The following is a 21012-nucleotide window of genomic DNA, read 5'->3' as shown; positions in this document are numbered from 1 at the left end:
GAGAGACAGAGAAGCAGAGAAGAGATAGACAGAAACAGAGACAGAGAGAAGCACTAGTTTCAGGTCTTTAATACATGATGTGTAGGTCACCAAGTCCATGTCATTCTTTCACTGTGTGAGACTTGGGAATCTCCCAGCAGAAGGAATTCTGTTTTCTTCCTTTTTTGGAGGGATGCCCTCTTTTGGTAGTTCCCATGGGACTCTGTCTCATCAACATGGAGCTTGTGGAGAAAGCCAGTTCCCCAGAGAAGGCTGACCCTCTCTGCTTCTCTCTCAAGCCAAAGGTTTCACTTTACGTTCACAAGAAGCATCTTCCCCTTCTTCTAAAATGGCAGCTCAAGCCACTGTCTGCTTGGCTCTGGACTCAGAGATCTCATGTGGTAAGACATAACTTTCTACAAATAGTCCTTTGGGAAGTAGTGAGGGAGATAATACCCCTTCAACAGAGGTCATAGAGCAGAAACAAGATGAACATTTGTTGGGCAAGTTGTAAGTACAATGCTTGTTCATATATGCTAGGGCAGTACATAGAGTATGAGGCCTGGAGTCAGGAAGACCTGTGTGCAAAATCCTACCTATGATACTCACTGGCTACATAAGCAGTAGTATCTATGTATCTATCTACCCATCTATCTATCTATCTGTCTGTCTGTCTGTCTATTTGTTCTATTATCTATCTACCCATATATCCATCCATCCATCTATCTATCCATCTATCTATCTATCTATCTATCTATCTATCTATCTATCTATCTATCTATCATCTATCTATCTATCTATCTATCTATCATCTATCTATCTATCTATCCATCTATCTATCCATCCATCCATCCATCCATCCATCCATCCATCTATGTATCTATCTATGTATCTATGTATCTATCTATGTATCTATGTATCTATCTACCCATCATCTATCTATCTATCTATCTATCTATCTATCTATGTATCTATCTGTGTATCTATGTATCTATCTATATATCTATCTATCCATCCATCCATCCATCTATGTATCTATCTATGTATCTATGTATCTATCTACCTATCTATCTATCTATCTATCATCTATCTATCTATGTATCTATCTGTGTATCTATGTATCTATGTATCTATCTACCCATCTATCTATCTATCCATCTATCTATCTCTCTTCTTCTGGAACATGGGTTAGACTCAGTGGCTGCTGAGGTCCTTGTTTTCTCCCAAATTCTATGATTCTATAATTTGGTGTCACCCATAGTCCTCGACTTCTACAGTGAAAGAACTCTGTCTCATTTTCAAGGTTCTTCTTAATCTGATTCTCATGGAATTTATAGTCCGGTAGTATAGGGCAAAGGGAGCCAACTGATCCACCCAGGGACTTTGGCCTCATTTGTCTTATGCTTTAACCAACAGAACCTTCTAACTCCAGTCTTGATTGAGTTCAGTGAGCAATGAACTAAATGTCTGTTGACTCTTCTTGATGCCATGGAATGGATGCTATAAAAGATACTTAGAATATGACCTCAGTGCGTGCTCACCCTAAGATTCTAAAGAAAAGGTACAAGTCAGCAAGATTAATTGATTCCACAAGTATTGTATTTACCGGGTGCCCACCACATTTGTTGTTGTTGTTCAGTCATGTCTAATGTGACACGACCCTTTGTCCATGGGCTTTTCTTGGCAAGGATACTAGAGTGGTTTGCCATTTCCCTCTCCTTTGTGCCCCCATTTTACAGATGAGGAACTGAGGTAAATAGGGGTTAAGTAACTTGTCCAGAGTCACACAGCTGCTAAGTATCTGGGACTGGATTTGAACTCTAATCTTCCTGATTCCAGGCCTAGTGCTCTATCCACAGCACCACCTAGCTGCCTACAGTATGGAAGATGCTAAGGAGTAATAAAAAACAGCCACCAGACATGATCCTGCCCTCATGGCACTCACAGTTTAAGTCACAAACACACATACCTAGAAATAGGGGTTGATGGAATGTTAGACCTGGCAGGAATCCCAGAGGCCATTTAGCCAACATCTCATCAAAGGACAGGATTTGGGGCTAGAGGAGAGCAAAGTATCACAGGATCAGAGCTTTAGAGCTAGCATTTGTTTAGTCCAACCTCCTCATTTTACTGAGCAAGAAATTATGGCCCGGAACCCTGAAGTGTCTCACATCAAGAATGCAGGGTCAGCTTCCTGCCCTGATGAGTCACTGAAGGAGGATCCTAAAATCAAAAATGGTTAATTATAGATGCCATTTAAGTCGGTATTTAGTGTGGTGATACTATGGAAACCATGGAGACTAAGCAAAGCCACCCTGCTCTGCTTGCTGGCTGGCACGGTGTAGGATTCAAACAGCTGCTTTCGGGGGACCCTTCCTCTTTCACATACCCACTCCTTCCTGCTTTGCCAACCCAGGCCATACACCACTGATCTCTCCCTTCTCCAAACTACTCTTCTACTCATGGGCAGTTTATGACTTAATTACTCTCTAGTTGTTTCCTGAGTCTTCATCACCCAGACTAGGCAATATCATACTTGTGGCCAGGAATCATACTTTACATTCAATTCAACTCAACCAACATTTATTGGGTCCCTGCTATGTCCTGAACTCGGTCCTGGACTTGGCTTGCATTAAGAAAGGGAGAGTCAGAAATATAATGAGGGTGGGGCAAATGGGGCTTTGTTCCAGGGCATGCAATTTAGAGGGTGACTTATTTAGAGAATGTCAGCATAACTTGACACCTTCCAGCCTAGCAAAAATAAAGCTTGGTCTCTATTTTGAAAGAGTCATCATTTAGAATAGAAAATTATTAGATGGTAGGCTGGGGTGATCTCCTTCCCAGTCCTTTTCTACAATTGGGGACCCATAAAATTATATTAAAGATATTTTGATTACCTGGTTTCCTTTGTATTCCTATATGTTTTCTTTTATGCATTTAAAAAGATGATTCTGTGAATAATAATAATTATCATTATCATAATTATAATAGCTAGCATTTATAGAGTGCTTTGAAAAGCACTAGAAAGGGCTTTGTGGAGGTTATTTTATTTGATTCTCGTAACTCTCCCTGTGAGATAAGGGCTATTATTATCCCAATTTTAAAAGTGAGGAAATTGGGACTTGCTACAGATCACCCAACTAGTAAGCATCGGAAACAAAATTTGAACTCTAGTATTCCTGATTCGAAATTCCCCCCCTAAATAAATTCTAAATTCTAAAATCTATCTGCTTTGATAGCCAGCTGCCTCGAGGGCTCCATCAGACCACTAAAGGGGTCTATGACACAAAAAGAAGTCAGGAATTCCTGTGCTAGACCCACGCTTTCTCCACTAAGGGTGGCGTGGTGCTGTTGGACCTGGACTGGGTTTTAGATACTTCCCCTGAGACAGAAATTCCTAGTTCTGATTCTGGGTCCAGAATAAAGCAGATAATAGCTCCCCTGTACTCTGCCTTAGTCATATTGCATCACAGTGTGACATGCCGGGTGCCATATTCTAGTTGAATTACGGATAAGCAAGAAAGTCTTTAGGGGAGGGCATCCAGGATGGTGAAAGTCCTCTGAGTACGTGGCACAAGGTCTGCTGAAAGGTGGTGGGCATGTATAGCCTAGAGAAGAGAAGACTTGGGAGTGACATAGTAGCTGCCTTCATGATAACCTTTGAAGGGTCATCCTATCATGGAGGGCTTAGCTTTGTTCAGCTTGGCCCCAGAGGGCAGAACCAACATCCATTGGTGGAGGGTATAAAGTCACACATTTAGGTTGAAAGCCCTCAGTAAGCCAAGGAAGGTCACCATATGTGTTGGCAGTGTGGGAAAATCGACATCGATAAAGTCACAGATGAAATTGAAGAGAAAAAAATCGAGTCCACAGATATCATGTTGAATTGGACAATATGGCTGACAATTGGCGAGCCTTTGGAAATACTGGCATTGATTTATTTCTTTTGGCCAAATAATCACATTTCCTTTTTCTCTCAGTAGAGAGGTGGGGGACTATGGAAGCAGAATGTTTCTTGCACCACCGCATGTGGTCATACTACTTACTGATTGTCTCTGTTTTATTTTGTTGTTATTGTTACAAGGAACCATTCAAGGTGGAGGAATAGGATGGGCGATGTTTCTGGAATTGACTATGACATAAAAACAAAATACACTCATAAAACTTCTTTTTAAGCTTGCTCTCTACGGTTCAGTGGAAAGATTGCCTACTCTGGAGCCTGAAGGTCTAGTTTTAAATCCTACTTTGGGTGGTTTCTACCTGGGTATCCTTTGAGGAAGTCACTTAAACTCCCTGAGCCTCAGTTCCCTCATCTATAAAGATGAAGGCATTGGACTAGGTGGTCTCCAACGTCCTCTGCAGCTCCCGAGCTAGGATGTTCTACTCTTTCACATAGAGAACACATATCCCACAATGCATCAGATAATAACATGGGGCTAATGATAGCATACAATTCCCAGGGCTGTTCTGAGGATTGAATGAGATAATAGATGCAAAGTGCTTTGAAAAGCTTAAAGCACTACATAAACATCAGTCATTATTGTTTTCACTGTTTTAAAGGCTCATGGCATAGTGATCATACTAGGAACCAGCAGACTCTCTGCCAATAACTTACTATGTGGCCTTGAGCAATTAAGTTCACAAATCTGGGTCTCAGGTTCCCCATTTGTAAAATGAAAGGCTTGATATAGATGCTCTCTAAGGTCTACCCCTGCTCTAAATCCTTCCTATCATCATTTTTTAAACCCTTACCTTCCATCTTAGAATCAGTTCGGTGTATCGGTTCCAAGGCAGAAAGACTAGGCAATGCAGGTTAAGTGACTTGCCCAGGGTCACACATCTAGGAAATGTCTGAGGCCAGATTGGACCCCAGGATCTCCTGGCTCTAGACTTAGCTTTCTATCCACTGAGCAACCCAGCTGCCCCCTGATCCTCATCTTAATAGCTGACCAAGAAGACGGAGCCTGAGAATGGAATGTATTTCTGAGTCAAGTTTTGGGGCAGAGGATGATAATCTCCTGAAAAGGAATGGAGTGAACCTAAGGCTGGAAAGCTTGTTGTTTGGTAGAATAGTCCAAAGGGCTTTCCACTGAAAAGGAAGAAAGATGGAGAAAGTTGCCTACGTATACCCAGACAGCTAGACACCATGGAGAGCAGCTACCATAGAGGGAAGAGAATCACAATCGAGACCCCGAGGAGTTTGCTAGAGACAAAACCCAAGGAAGGGCTAGCAGTATGGCCTCAAGGGCCTCTATAAAACCCCCAAATCTATACAAATATGCACAATAAAACAAAATGAACTAGTGATGCTAAGAGGAGGAGGCAAGTTTGACTTCATGGGATTACTAAGAACTGGCAGGAAGGGACACATGGTTAGGTGGGTAAACCTTATTCAACAGATCATGGGTAGGGGTAGAGGGAACATCAACCAATCAATCCATATTTATCAAGCAGCTACTGGGGCAACTAGGTAGCTCAGTGGATAAAGAGCCAGGTCTGCAGATGGGAGGTCTTGGGTTCAAATTTGACCTTAGATACTTTCTGGCTGTGTGACCCTGGGCAAGTCACTTAATCCCCATATCCCAGTGCCCTTACCACTCTTCTGCCTTGGAACCAATACTCAGGATCAATTTTAAAACAGAATTGAAGGGTTATTTTGTGTTTTATTAGGTGCTGGGAACACAAAGACAAAAATAAAATAGTCCTCACCCTCAAAGAGACTTTCAATCTAATAAGGGAGACAGAATTGTGTGAACATACATGTTACATATATATGTATACACACAATATATACAGGATGAGGTTTTTTTGAGAAAGCCACTAGCATCTGGGAGAATCAGGAAAGGCTTCAAGTGGAAAGTCATGCTTGAGCTGAGTTTTGAAGGAAACAGGGCAAAGGGGAGGAAAGAATCTATTCTAGGTATTATAGCTGTTATCCAGTCATTTCAGTTGTGTCCAATTCTCCGTGACCCCATTTGAGGTTTTCATGACAAAGATACTAAAGGGGTTATCTATTTCCTTCTCCAGCTCATTTTACAGATGAGGAAACTGAGGCAAATAAGATTAAGTGGCTTAACCAGGGTATCACTCTTCATGACCTCAATTGGGGTTTCCTTGGCAAACGATACTGAAGTGATTTGCCATTTCCTTCTCTAGCTCATTTTACAGATGAGGAAACTGAGGCAAATAAGATTAAGTGACTTAACCAGGGTATCACTCTTCATGACCTCAATTGGGGTTTCCTTGGCAAAGATATTAGAGTGGTTAGCCATTTCCTTATCCAATTTACAGATGAAGAAACTGAGGTAAACAGGGTTAAGTGACTTGCCCAGAGTCACAGAGCTAGTATTGGGGAGCAGTACAAAGGCTCAGGGATAGTTAAGCAAGAATATGCCCATTTGACTAACGTCTAATTTCTATAGCTCGAAAGGGACCAGATTGTGAAGAGCTCTAAATGCTAAACAGTCGTTTTTCGTCCTATTTTATTCCCGAGGTAGTTTAGAGTTGTTTATTGAGTTAGGAAGCAACCTGCTTAGCTAGACGCTTCCGAAAAATCATTTTGGTGGTTCTGTGGAGGATGGATGAGTGTGAGGAGAGATCTGAGCCAGGGAGAACAATTAGACGGCTGCTGCAAAAGTCTTGGTGAATGGTGATGAGCGACTGAACTAAGGTGGTGGCTGTGTGAGTAGTTAGACATGACAAGATCTGGCCAATGATTGGCTATGTAAGGTGAGGGAGAGGAAGGAATTGAAGATGAACCTGACTGATTGGAAGGATGCTGGGCCCCTCAATAGTAATGGGGAAGTTTGGGAGAAGGGAAGGTTTGTTTGGAAAAAAGAACAAGTTTTTTGGGGGCATGTTGAGGCTGAAATTCATATGAGACATTTAGTTCAAGAGGTCTAGGAGGAGGGCAGCTAGGAGGCACAGTGGATAAAGTCCCAGGTCTAGAGACGAGAGGCCCTGGGTTCAAATCTGACTTCAGATACTTTCTAGCTGTTTGACCCTGAGCAAGTCACTTAACTGTGATTGCCCAGCCCTTACAGCTTTGCTCTTCTGCCTGGGAACTGATACCTGTACTAGTTCTAAGACAGAAGGTTAGGATTTTTAAAAAAAAGTCTAGGAGGTGAGCTAAGTAGAGAACCAATGCCTGAATGTGCCTAGAAATCAGCTGCAAAGAGTTGGTAATTAAACCTGCAGGTGTTACTGAGATTGGGCAGCTAGGTGTAGAGTCCGGAAGACCTGAGCTCAAATCTAGCCTCAGATACGTACCAGCTGTGTGACCCAGGGTAAGTCACTTCACATTGTTAGCCTCAGTTTCCTCATCCACAAAATGAGCCGCAGAAGAAAATGGCAAACCACTCCAGTGTCTTTGCCAAGAAAACCTCTAATGGGGTCACCAAGAGTCGAACATGATCGAAACAACCAAACAGGTTATTATGATGGCTAATTAATCGATCAATCAGCAGGCATTTATCATATATAAAGACAAGAGGGTCCAGGATAGAGCCAGAGGGTGAACACACAGTTAGATGACACAATAAAGATAATGACCCAGCAAAAGAGATTGAGGAGTGTCCCCACAAGTGTTAGATTACCAATAGGAGATCAGTGACATAAAAAACTCAGAGCAAGCATCTTTGGAGGGAGAGGCTGATGAATAGTGTCAAATCCTGCAGAGGCCAAGAGGGATGAAGCCTGGGAAAAAGACATCAAAGCAGGCAATTAAGGCATCACTGGTAACTTTGGGGAGAGTGATTTCAGCTAAGCGATGAGGTCAGAAGCCAGAATGTTAAGGGTCGAGAACTGAGGGAGGCAACGAGTAGAATCAGCCTTTTGTACAAGTTTCTCTGGGAAAGGGAAGGAACATATAAGTTTGAAAGGATGGAAGGGTTGTTTTTTTAAAGGATAAATAGGCTTAGATATAATCGTAGGCAGCAAAGAAGGGAATGGTAGACAGGGAAACATTGAAGATTATAGAGAGAAGGGATTGTGAGGGATTGTGAGGGGTGATCTGTTGGAAAAGGAATGGGATCAAGGGGGAAGGTAGAGGGCTTGACCTTGGTGATGAGAAGGGCCATTTCTTCCTCAGAGACCGTAGTGAACAAAGATCAAAGAGTTGATCGTTGTGAATTAAGAGGGCAAAGCCATGGGAGGAAATCCATGAACTGGTTGGGGAAAATATGGGAGGAAATCCATGAACTAGTCGGGAAAAATATGGTAGAGAGCATTTGGGTGAAGATCAATGAAGGGAAAGAGAGGCAATTTTGTCACTGTATACTAGAGACTAGCTAAACATAAAGAGAGAAATTAGACATGTTCAGTGTTTAGGAAACAGATCACAAGCCAGACACAGGAGCGTGTTATAGTGGTGATGGAAGACTTTAATTATCCACACATCTGCTGGTATTCTCTCTGCCAAACTCAGGCACTTAACAATTTCTTGACTCATCTTCCAATAATTTCATCCTTATAAAGGTGGAGGAATCGACTAGGAGAAAACTTCTTGATGTGATGCTAAGGAATGGGAAGGAATTGGTCACCAGGGCAGCAATAATGTGGATATGTCCATGGATCCTTAGTTTGTGCCATTGACCTAACACTTAGGAAGAGCAGATTGTAAACGCTTCTGGGGTAGGATAGATGGGGTTCGATGTGCCATAAGAGAAGTTAATCCAGAAGAGATGAGAAACACAAGAATGAAATGAGGAAGCTGCAAAGGGAAATAATTGCTTATATGGAAAATTGTTATTACGTGTAATTGGTAAAATAAAATATCTTTTAAGAAAAAAGGAAAATAATTTCAGTGAGAAAGAAAACGAGAAACTGTTTTAAGAGACCCATGTGGTTGCACAGAGGACTCAGAAATAGCAATAACAGTAATAATAAACGTTCTCTTTAAGGCTTGCAAGGCACTTTCCATATGTTCTCTCATTTGATCCTCATAACAGTTCTGGCAGGTAGATGCTATTATTATTATCTCTACTTTATAGATGAGGACACTGAGGCAGATGGAGGTTAAGGGATCTGCCCAGCATCACATAGCTAATAAATGCCTGAGGTTGAATTTGAACTTGGATCTTCTTGACTAAAAGTCTTATGCTCCATATATTTTACCATCTAGATGCCTTGCAACCAACTTTGTTTTTAAAAAGCTACAAGAGGAAAATGGAAAGAAAAGTAGGCAAAAGGGATTGGATAACTAAGGATGACAGCAGCCTAAGAATATTGATTTTTTTTAAACCCTTCTCTTCTGTCTTAGAGTCAATACTGTGTATCAATTCCAAGAGAGAAGAGGAGTAAGGGCTAGGCAATGGGAGTTAGGTGACTTGCCCAGGGTCACACAGCTAGGAAGCCAAGGTCACATTTGAAACCAGGACATCCTATCTCCAGGTCTGGAGCCACTGAGCCACCTAGCTAACCCCATGAATACTGTTGAAATCCAATTGAGTTTGGTAAAAAAAATTAAGGACAAAAAAAAAGAGGAGATTTTGTCTTTTTTTGTGCATGATTTACTCTGTTGATATTAGGGAAAAGTAGAGAATCAAACAAGGGGCAATGACTGTGTGGACAGAATGATGGTAATTCACAACAGAGGGGGCACAGTGGATAGAAAGCCTGGTCTGGAATCAGGAAGACCTGGGTTCAAATCTGACTTCAAACACTTCCTAGCTGTGTGATTCTGGGCAAGTCATTTACCCCCTTATTGCCTAAACCTTGCCCTTCTCTTCTTGATTTGTCAGTAGGACAGACAGTAAGAGCTAAAAAAAAAATAAACAGAGGAAGCAGAATTCTCAGTTGGCTTTTGTGTCTCCTGCCAGGGAGGATAGCCCTTGCACCGAGGACAAACAAAACCAGTTAATAAAGTTGATTGCCAATATAAATACAGAAAAAAAGCACCTCACTGCCCTTGCTGAGTCCAAGTCACATGGGCCACATAACCTATATCCTTGGGTTCTGAAAAAAAAATCATGTATGTGATTGCGAGCTAATTGTCAATGCATTTTGAAAGACCTTGGGGAAAGGGGGCTGCTAGAAGGGTAGGGGAAAGGCTAAACGCTGTCCCAATTTTTGAGGAAAGGCTGGAGAATATAGTCTGCAGACTATGTAGAGCAGTGACCTTGACTTGGGTTTCTGGGAAAATTCCACAGCATTATATCAAAGAAATGGTTAGTGGCCCTCTAGAACGGGAGACAATCATCACACAGAGCCATTGTGTCTGCAGCAAGTCATCCCAGATTGATCTGATTGCTTTTTTTAGATAGTGACTGCATAAGCAGATCAGGTGAAAGCGGTAGATCTCACTTAGCTAGACGTCAGCAAATCCTGGGGTTAAACCTATCCTATATTCTTGAGGAGAAGATGGTGAGGCATGAGACCGCAGCAGCAGGAGAGAGACTCAGAACTGGTTCGATGAGGGTAGTCGTTAAGAACTCGGTGTGGACCTAGAACATCTCTAATGGCATAAACCTGGACTTGTGTTTGGTCTGGTGATGCTTGATATTTTTTTAAGTGATTCCGATAGATGGCATGCTTTTCAGATCTGGCTCGAACAATTGGCAAAGGAGGGAGCTGTAGTTCTAAGAGTTGGATCCACAGAGTTTCTTGCACTTTGGTGGTTGTTGCCACCCTGGAGACCCAATCTGTGAGTGAATGCTGTGTGAAGTAACCAAGAGGGAGTGTTGTGTGAAAATGTCACAAATCTGGGAAGGATGACAAGGTCAGGATCTAAAAAAGATCTTGACAGGTTAGAAAATTGGGCAGACTCTAGTATGATGAAATTCAATGGGGGTAAATTGAAGTCTTCCTCTTGGCTTAAAAAAATCACAACCCTTCCCTTCTGTCTTAGTATCAATTCTAAGACAGAAAATCATCTAGGCAATGGGGGTTAAGTGACTTGCCCAGGGACACACAGCTTGGAAGTATCTGAGGCCAGATTTAAACTCAGTTCCTTCCAACTCCAGTCTTGGCATTCTATCCACTCTGCTACCTAGCTTCCCCTTGGCTTTTAAAAATATGTACTACAAGTACAATATGGAGTAGGTATGGTCAGATAACAGCCCATCTGAAAAAGATTTGAGGTCCTTAGTGGGCAAGTGAAATGAATTGAGTGTGATATGGTAACCACAGAACCTACTTTGATCTTGGGCAACACATTCAGGAATATGGAGGTGAGAATCCTTCTAGGCTGGTCTGGACAGGCTAGGTTTGGAATACTGTGTTCAGTTATGGAATTTGTGTTTTAGGAAGAATGTCAATAAGCTGTGAAATGTGGAGAGGAAGGAATTCCAGATGGCGAAAGGCCTCAAATTCATGCAACATTAGGGTGAGTTGAAAGAACTGGAGATGCTTACTTTACAAAAGAGAACTCTAGGAGGGCATGATCCAGTATTTGAAAAGATGCTTTGTAGAAGAGAGAATTTCCCAGAGGGCAGAATGAGGAGAGAGTTATTCAAGTGGCAAAAGACCAAGTTTTCTTGAGATCAGGAAAGACTGGCCAATAATTAAAGATGCCTAAAAGTAGGACAGGCCATTTAGGAAATCTGCGGACTCTTTCTTATTGGAGGTCTTTCTAACAGAGACTGGATTACTGACTACTGTCCTTGCTGGGTGAGTTGTGGTGGGGCTTCCTTTTGGATTCTGGGTCAGACTAAGTGGCCACTGAGCTTTCTTCCAACTCTGAAATGTTTCATTCTCTACTCTCTAAAACAATGATTCTCAAAACTGGGAAAAAGAGACCCTTTAAGGGGGTCTTTGAGGCCAAAATTATTTTCATAATAAAACTAAGATGTTTTAATTTTCTGATATGGAGAGATATAAATGAGAAGAACCAAGAAAACAGTAGAGACAGCACAGGAATATTGTTTGAACAATGACTTGTGTATATCTACCTCTAGAGAAAGAACTGATAAATAGAAATAAGAAAGAGCTTGTTTTATATATAATATCTCTTTTTGTGAAATGATGCCTTCTCTGATGGTAGGAATGGGACGGAAGGAGGGAGGGAGTTAAACTGGATATTTAAATGTAACAAACAAATTAATTAATTTTTAAAAATCCTGATAGATTGAGCCATAAGAAATGATGAGCAGGCTATAAAACTTGGAAAGAACTCCCTGGGACAATGAACAGTAAAATGAGAAGGACCACGAGAACATTATCTACTTGAAGAATAACTTGTGAATGTCACCTCCAGAGAATGAACAGAAAAATGGAAACACGAATTGATGCATACATCTGTTTACCAGATGATGCCTTCTATAGTGTGGGGAAGGGAGGGATTGGGACACTTGTAAATAAATTCTATTAATAAAAAAGGAAAAAGAATGAGAAATATAACCCACATAAACAAAAGGTCTTTTGAGAGGGGAAAGGAGTCCTGAGATGCTCTGAGATCCTCTTCTAGATCTAGAAGTCCATAAGCTTATGAGAAAATTCTTTGAATGAATATAGAGTGAAGGATTGTGCCTTTTTAGTATCCCCCACTCAGCCCCTGGCACAACAAGTGAATGAACCTGGCCAGCCTGCCCCAGCTCTGGTTCATTAGGATTGAGGTTGAGGCCGGATCCTCAAAGTGTTGTCTACCGTGTCCATGGCATCGTGAGGACCCAAAGCCATTCAATTAATTGGTCGTTATATTCAATCAGTTCAGGAGCTAGTCTGCTCTGCTGAGTATAGTACCAGGCTAATGAGGCCAAGGCCACCAGTGTGATCTGGGGTGGGCCAGTCGGCTGTCCTCTGCCCCACCGCTACGTGCTCTGTTCCTAACCTTGGCCAGCTGTCCTGGGCACACATGCATCTGGTCATAAGTGGAACTGGCCGAGAGGATGTAGATAGAACATGGTACAATTCCATTCCCCAAACTGGAAAAACCACTTGATGCCTTTTGCCCTGTGTACCAAGAATCATTAGATCCCCAGGATTTTACACCTGTAGCCTGGAAAAGTATCCACTCTGGAGTCAGAGAACCTGAGTTCAGGTCTTGCCTCTGACATTCATTATCTTCGAGAACTCAGTGCAAATTCCTTACTTCCTGGACCCTTTTATTTTAACCCTTCCCTTCCATCTGAGAATCAATACTGTGCATGGATTCCAAGGCAGAAAAGCAGTAAGGGCTAGGCAATAAGAATTAAGTGACTTGCCCAGGGTCAAACAGCTAGGAATTGTTTGAGGTCAGATTTGAACCCAGGACTTCCCATCTCTAGGCCTCGCTCTCAATCCACTGAGTCACCTAACTGTCCACTCTGGATCTTATTTTTGTTGTTGTTCAGTTGTTTCAGTCATCTCTGACTCTTCCTGACCCCATTTGGGTTTTCTTAGCTGCGGACTCCAGCTTATTTTACAGATGAAGAGATTGAGGCAAATGGGGTTAAGTGACTTGCCCAGGGACACCCATCTAATAAGTATCTGAAGTCTGGATTTGAACTCATGTCTTCCTAACTCCAGGTTCTGCACTCTGTCCAGAATCTTATTATGTATAAAAAGAGGAAGCTGGATAAGATGACCTCTTATGCCTCTAGTAGCTCCATATTGTCTTATCACCCTGAATATGCTCGATCTCATCTAGTAGCTCCATATCTATGATCCCAATTCTACCAGTCACCTACAATGACCAGAAACTTTCACAACCATCTGCACTACCACCACCACCACCATCATCATCTCTAGTAAGATTTCAAGGAACTTTATAAACATGATCTCATTATCCTCACACCAATCACTGCTATTATTCTCCCCACTTAACAGATGAGGCAACTGAGATAGTTTGAGATTAAGTGACTTGTCCAGGGTCACACATCAAGTAAATTCCTGATTTGAATCCAGGTCTTCCTGACTCTAGTCTCTGACCCGTACCTACCGTGTTATGTAGCTAGAATTTTAGAGCATCCTTTAAAATGATTCTGAGCTCTCAATCAAGAGAATGTGCTGGGAGGCAACTGAGGGGCTCAGTGGATTGAGAGCCAGGCCTAGAGATGGGAGGTCCTGGGTTCAAATCTGACCTCAGACACTTCCTAGCTGGGTGACCCTGGGCAAGTCACTTAACCCCCATTGCCTAGCCCTTACAACTCTTCTGCCTTAGAATCAATACACAGCATTCCAAGATGGAAGGTAAGGGTTAAAATAAGAGAGAGAGAGAGAATGTGCTGGTTGTCCTAGAAATGTCAGGGCTGCCCACCAGCATTAATTAAATTAAATTAAAATTAATTAAATTCAAATAAAAAAAATTTAGAGAGCAGGAATCAAGGTGGGAGAGAGAGATGGTAGAGGCAAGTGCCTCCTTCCAGAGGCTTCTCCCCAATTTCCTGACTTATCTTTTTATTTTCTATCTCTGAAATTCAGGTGAGGACAGGGTTGGCTCATGCTTTACATTACCTGTGCTGTTAATCATAATTGTATGCACAAAGGGTTTTAAGGCTATGGCAGGATCTTATCTGATATATCTAGGTAATAGCATGAGGAAAATGAGTTTCAGTGACTTGTCCAAGACCACCCAACTGCTAAGTGACTTAGCACTGGTCTCCTGACTCTCAAGACTAATTTTCTACCACATTATTCTCTTTCTAGAAGTTTGATTGTATTGTAGGTATTGAGGGAGGCTGGTAGCCCAATGGATAGAATGCTATAGTTGGAGCCAGGAAGACCTGAGTTCAAATCTGATTTCAGACACTTAATTTGTTAGGTGACCCTGGGGGAGTCATTTAAACTTTTTTCTGACTCAGTTTCCTCAACTGTAAACTAGGGCTAATAACAGCACCTATCTCCCAGGGTTGATGTAAAGCATTTGGCACAGTGACTGCACAGAGTAGGTACTATATAAAGGTTTATTCCCCCCCCCCCTCCCCAGAACAGTTAAGTGACCTCAGAAAAGAAGTCCTGCATCTGTAGTCATTTCCTTTATTTAGTAACTTAAGTGAAATTCCTCCTCTTCCTTCTCCTCACTTTCTTCCCTCTCTTTTCGGTTTTATTTGATTCCTCTGCAGAATGGAGAGGAAAACCGCGCAAACTTCCTACTCGTGTCACCTTGGATAAGTCCCTTAACCTGCAAGCTAGGGTGGGAGACCTGAAGCTACGGTTATTCAGCATGGACGAGGTGATGCGGGGAAGTTACACGTTTCCTGGTTCCACCTCCCTGACCTCTATCTGCCAGGGCAGGGAGAGCCTGAAGACCCCGGGTGTGAGGGCTCCTTACTGCTGCCTGCTGCGCCTCAGAGGGGCTGCGCGTGTGTTGGAGAGCTCCCACCCTTGCCCACTTGCCCTCCTCTCCCGCTACTCCAGCGGCCCGGCCCCCTCCCAGCTTCCCCCAGCCCAATCCGGTCCCCGAAGTGCGGCTGCCCTTGCCCCAGGGTGTCCCAACCCCCGCCCCAGGCCCCACACGCGTTCGGACAGCTTCTTCCATTCATTTCCTGAGTGCGGCATGAGGCTGGGAGGAGGCAGGGACTCCGAGGTTGCCCGGTTCTCCCAGCTCGGCTCTCCCCTGTCTCCCTCCGGACTCCCCCCGCTTCCCTCCCCTCCCCCTCCCCCCGCTTCCCTCCCCTCCCCCTCCCCCGGACCTCAGTGGGGCAGTCCGCAGTCCCCTTACCCATTTCCTCCTGGGCTTTGCGTGAGGCTCCTCCTCTCTCCAGGTACCAGCCCAGCTGCTCCACCATGGCTCCACGCCCAGCCCTGGGCCAGGGAGGGGGGCAGAGCTTCAGGCTCAGGGAGGGGGCTCAGCCAGGCCTCTGCCCACAGAACTCTCCAGGGCTCCCAGCATACCGAATGCAAGACCCAACCGGCAGGAGCGGCTAAGACAGAGAACAGCTGAAGCTTGTCCGACTGGTTCGACTGCTGCCGTCATTCACTGGGGAGCATGGGGCTGGGGCGTGCCCTCCCGCAGGCACTGCCGTGCCAAGCCGGCCCTCTGGAGAGAGGACTGCCCGGGTCACGGCCCGCCTTGCCGGGGCTGCGGACCCCGCAGCACCCTTGCCCCAGTTCGGTTTAGTACCTCACCAGAAGGGACCTGAAAATCTCCAGCCTGGAATATTACAGCGTTATTCTGTTGGCATAGTAGAAAGACGACTGGATTTGGCAGTTGGCCCAGAGGCAGGAGGACCCAAGTTCATATAGTCTCAGATTCTTAATTCCTGGGTGACTGTAAGCAAGTCACTTCACTTCCCTTTGCCTCAGTTTCCTCATCTGTAAAATGGGGCTAATAATAATAGCACCTACCTCTCAGAGTCCCCTTGAGGATCAAATAAGATCTGGAAAAGTGCTTGGCTCCCTGGCACATAGTAGGTGCTATATAAATATTAGCCATTATTGGATGACTTCCTACAAGGGTCATTATCAATTTTCTCCATGGTCTCCAAACCCCCAGCCTACAATTCTGCCAGTTTGATGGAGGGGAAGGAGAACCAGCTTTCAATCCTAACCAGCCTTGTGCCTTGGAGTTGCTCTCTTTCCATCTTTGAGGCTGCCTTCCTTTCTTCCCCTCCTCTTTTGGTCTCTGTCTCTGAGTCTCTCTCTCCTTTCCCCATTCCCTTCCCCCACCCCTCTCTCCTCTCCTAAGTTCCTGCTGATTAGCTCCCCCTAGACATCCCAGAAGCACCTTAAACACCACTTGTCCTGTGGGCATCCCGGAGGAGATGACCAGCAGGCACCTGGGCTAAGACACCAAATAACAGGGGCATCAGGCTTCTTTAAAGTGTTTTCTTGAAGCTGTGTGCTTAGCTGAAACCCTCTATAGCAGGGGGCTGAACCTGGAGTCTGTGAATTTATGTTGTTAAAAAGGATTTTGGTAACTGTTTCCGTACAATTCCTATGCTTTGGAATGACTCCTCTTATTTTATGCAGTTAAAAGACAACATTTAGGGGACCCAGGTGGCTTAGTGGATTGAATGCCAGGCCTGGAGTTGGAAGGACCGAGTTCAGACACTTCCTACCTGTGAGACCCTGGGCAAGTCACTTACCCCCATTTGCCTAGTTCTTGACCCTTTACCTTGGGCTTGTTGCTAAGACAAAAATTTCTGAAAGGGGTTTGAAGAAAAAATGGACATCCTTTATACTTAGAAGGGGTTCATCAGTTTCTCTAGACTGCCAAAGGGGGTCCATGATACAATAAAAGTTAAGAACCTCAAAGGCCCTTCCTGCTATAAAATTTGGATTATGATTTAATACTGAGGAAACTGAGGCAAATAAAAACCCTCTTGTCAAGGGCAGGTAGGTGATTCAGTGGATAGACTGTATGACTTTGAGTCAGGAAAACCTGAGTTCCAATCCTGCCTCAGATACTAGCTGTGCGACTCTTGCAAAATCATACAGAAGATGTTATATAAATGCTTATTCTCTTCTCTAAGCAGAGTCAAGCAACATCAAGAAAGACGTTTTCATGTTGTTTTCCCCTTTGATATTCAATATCTTCAGTTAGGTTACTTAACCACTGTCTGCCTCTGTCTCATCTATAAAATGGGAATAATAAAGTATTCAACTTCCAGAGTGAGGATCGAATGAGATAATATATGCAAAGTGCTTTGCAAACCTTTAAGTGCTAGAGATATACTAGCTATTATTAGCTCCCCCCACTTGACCAATTTTCCTGCTGTAATAGTTCAACAAACATTTCATAGGTACCTACTATGGGCAGGGACTGTCTTTTGCCTCTTTGTATCCTTGGCTCAGTGCCTAACATATAACAGGTGATTAATAATGTTTATTGACTAGGGAACTGTGTCAGTCACTGGTAATCCAAAGACAAAAATGAAACAAACTCTGCCTTCAAGGGGCTTCCAGTCTCTGGAGAGGATAGAACAAACAGTTTTCCTTCTGCATTGTGACTTCTCCCATTACAATTTTGATATATCACAAATTGGCTTTAAAAATTAAATGGGAATTGGGGGGGGGTTGTTGCAGAAGTCATAGACTACACAGGAAGGCCAGGAGAGATCCAGAAAAAGTTTAGAAACTCAGAAATTCGTACTTACCCCCCAATTTACAATAAGGTACTGTCAATACCCCATAAAAGAAAAAGAAATGAAATCAGACTTCTTCTCTGGTAGGAAGGGAGGGCTCAAAATTTTATGAGGATATTCCAGATCACTGGGGCACTGCAACCCTAACTCCCATGATGGGGAAGGGATGACTGTATATGCGGATAAGAAAATAGGATAGGATTTGTGATTTTATTGGTATAAGGGACTCCCACATGAGGAAACTCCCTCAGTGCAAATTAGCATAATGCTGTAATTTTTAATCTCAAAGGGACACTGAAAGGTTAAAGAACTTGCTCTGTATGTGTCAGGCAGAACTTGAACACAAATCTTCTTGACTTTAAGAGGAACTATCTATTCTATCCCTTGTAAAACACAAAAGCAAATTATATAGAAATTTATATTTTCTAAGTAAAATACAAAATTTTGTAAAAGTAAAGAATATCTAGAAAGTAATTAAAACATTTATTGTTTTCTTTTCTTTTATACTATCTTCATTTTTCAATAGATTCCTTCCCCACCAAGATATTAATAATTTAAAAAAAAGGAGAAAAAACCAATTCCGCAAAAACTAACAAACACATTACCTGAGAATTGTTCCACACCCATAGTGCCCCACCTCTGCAAAAAGAGGGACAGCTGCATTCCTCTGTTTTCTTTGAGGCCAAGCTTCATCATTACAATGACACAGTGATCAGTTTTGATTGTTGTCATTGTCATTCTTTCTATTAATCTCATTAATACAAATACTTCCCCAAGAGGGGAAGTTTACAATCTCTTCATAGAATCTCAGAATTGGAAGAGAACCCAGAGGCCATGTAGTCCCAGTCAGGTCTGACAGGGAAGCCCCTCTATTGCTTCTGGGTTACCTTCCAGGGCTGCCCTTGTCATGTTGGAGAGCTCTAATGGCTGGGACATATTCCTTCATGTTTTTATTTTATTTTATCTCCTCCTTTTCTAATAATCTTCATGCTTTAGGGAAAGCAAATACTCCCTTTCCCATCTCCCACATTCTCTAGCTCAGTGCTGACCTTCCCCCAATACTCCCTTCCTCCTCCTCCCCCTCCTCTTCTTTGTCCTCCTCTTTTCCAACTTTTGAATCAATACTATGTATTGGTTCCAAGGCAGAAGAGTGGGTAAGGACTAGGCAATGGGGGTTAAGTGGCTTGCTCAGGGTCACCTAGCTAGAAAGTGTCTGAGGTTAGATTTGAACCCAGGACTTCCCATCTCTAGGTCTGGTTTTCAATCCACCAAGCCACCCAGTTGCCCCTCTTATTCTCTTCTGATCTCCCTTCTATCGTACTCTCTGAAACTGCTTGTTCTATAGTTAACGTTCTTTTATTTGAGTTATCTTCCTATCAAATGTTTCCCTTCTTCTGTTCTCAGAGGACCCTGGCTTTTATCAGAAGACACTTCCTCTTCCTGATAGCTCTGGCCTTCTCTCTTGTGCTCTGATCAGTCATTTTTTCTATTTTTTAAATCAACAAAATTGATCATCTCTCCATCTCTCCTTCATTTTGAGAAAAACAAAAGATCAAACAAAATCCTTTAAACAAATATGCATAGCCAGACAAAATAAACTCATACTAATCTTGTCCCAAAACAATATATCACAATCTATGTCCTGAGTGCGTTATCTCTGTGCCAGGCAGTGATCCCGTGGACCCGGGGCTGGTTATTGCATTGATTTGAATCTTTCAAAGTTATTGTTTTTCTTTATGTTATTATATTTACTGCATCCATTTTTTCTGTTGACAAATATCTATTAAGCATTTACTTTGTGTCTAGGACCACACCGTGTTAGAAATATAAAAAAAGAGGAAGAAATGGGGTCCCTGCCCTCAAGGAACTTACATTCTAAAGATGAAACCATAAATTTAAATAGGGAGATACAGGATACAGAAAGAGATGATGGGTGAAAAAGAGGGCTAGGCATGATCCTCTCTGCAACATTTAGACCCTCCCTTGACTAATACAACTCCTTCTCTTTCTCTGGAAGAGATGGATGGATAAATGGAAAGCCTCCATCCATCTGTTTCACCCTTTCCAGGTCCTTACTGCCATTATCCATAAACTTTCAAGTCATTCTTCATCCGTCCTCAGGAATTCCATATCTGAATCATAGTCTTCCTCTCTAGTGTAGAACCCCTCTCATTCTACCCAGGGACTTTCATATATATATTAATGCTCCCCTAAATGCTTACCCTTTCATTAATGTCTTCGGCTTCCCCAGCTCATAACTTCACACCACTGAAACCAGACCCAGAGATGGCCATTTATTGTTGTTCAGTTATTTTAGTTGTGTTTGATTTTTCATGGCCCCATTGGGGTTATTTTGGGCTGAGATACTTGAGTGGTTTGCCATTTCCTTCTTCAACCCATTTTACAGATGAGGAAACAGGGTTCAGTGCGTGTCTAGAGTCACACAGCTAGGAAGTGTCTGAAGCCAGATTTGAACTCAGGAAGATGAATCTTCCTGACTCCAGGCCTGACACTCTCCACTGTGCCACCTAGCTGCTCTAGGGATGTTCATACCTTAGATCTGACCACCTCCTGAAATTCTCCTCTCTGATCATAGACTCCTCTCCTTTGGTGTCTCCCTCTGACATATTCCTCTGAAACCTATTTTTAAGTCTCCCTGTACCTCCAGCTTCTTCTTGCCTCCCTATTCAAGAAGTCACTTTTTTTGGGGGGGGGACCCTTGCCTTCCAACTTGGAATTAATACTATGTATTGGTTCTAAGGCAGAAGAGTGGTAAGGGCTAGGCAATGGGGGTTAAGTGACTTGCCCAGGGTCACACAGCTGGGAAGTGTCTGAGGCCAGATTTGAACCCAAGACCTTCTATTTCTAGGCCTGGCTCTCAATCCACTGAGCCACCCAGCTGCCACAAGAAACCACTTCCACAGAATACAAGGAGCTATCAAGAGAGTGCAGAGAATGTTACATCAAGGGGTGGAGTTTGCGAAAAATATTATGCATTGGGCGGAGGTTTCCTCATCAAAAATCACAGATGTCTTCCTTTTATTTCTTATGTGCATTGTAAGTGCTGGGATTTATTTCCTTTCATATTGAG

At 43.0% G+C, this 21012-nt stretch overlaps 1 protein-coding gene across 2 annotated transcripts in view; it reads right to left on the bottom strand.

Moving 5' to 3' along the window:
- PSD4 (pleckstrin and Sec7 domain containing 4) overlaps positions 1-16470 on the bottom strand; it is a 63489-nt gene extending 47019 nt beyond the window's left edge. Inside the window, exon 1 of one of the 2 annotated variants that reach the window (XM_056812229.1) lies at positions 15557-16470. The gene's annotated coding sequence lies outside the window, so the exon portion shown is untranslated. The remainder of the gene's footprint in view (positions 1-15556) is intronic. The other variant, XM_007477585.3, reaches the window with a different exon arrangement.
- Positions 16471-21012: the final 4542 nt, after the last annotated feature.

This window comes from Monodelphis domestica, chromosome 1 (assembly GCF_027887165.1).
Source record: "Monodelphis domestica isolate mMonDom1 chromosome 1, mMonDom1.pri, whole genome shotgun sequence".
Lineage (NCBI taxonomy): Eukaryota > Metazoa > Chordata > Mammalia > Didelphimorphia > Didelphidae > Monodelphis > Monodelphis domestica.
This window is presented reverse-complemented; position numbering and strand designations above follow the sequence as displayed.